Source organism: Penaeus monodon, chromosome 23 (genome assembly GCF_015228065.2).
Source record: "Penaeus monodon isolate SGIC_2016 chromosome 23, NSTDA_Pmon_1, whole genome shotgun sequence".
NCBI lineage: Eukaryota > Metazoa > Arthropoda > Malacostraca > Decapoda > Penaeidae > Penaeus > Penaeus monodon.
Genome location: NC_051408.1, coordinates 29002836 through 29003311, shown reverse-complemented (window position 1 = coordinate 29003311; position 476 = coordinate 29002836).

Below are 476 nucleotides of genomic sequence, written 5' to 3'. Positions count from 1 at the left end.
ATGGTGGGAAAAGGATATATGAAAAAGGCAATAAGTGGAAAAAGGAAAAGAGGTGGAGGTAGAAGACTAAATGGAAAAAAAGGAGGAAGGATATAGGTTAGTAGTCCCAGCTTCTGTGGAAGGACCTTGGAAGCTGGGGAATGCAAGGGTTTAGGTGCCTACCTAAGGCGAGAGAAGCTGCTGTTTAGGTCCCTTCTTGAAACTGAACAGAAAGGGTTTGTTTTTTCATGGGAGACGGTCATTGGTAGTTCATATGGGCATACGGTAGTGGGTGCGGGTTTGTGACCGTGGAGAGTGAGGGCGCGGAACATAGATTACGTGTATTGTAAGGACTGTGACTCTTCAAAGAGAGAGAAAAAAATGTACGTGTCACGGTATCCATTTAAGGATTTGTAAATAAAGGTGGTTGTGATCTGAATGATTATATCATGGAGTCTGAGTAATCACAGATGTATGAAGATCTTATGTGTATGGTC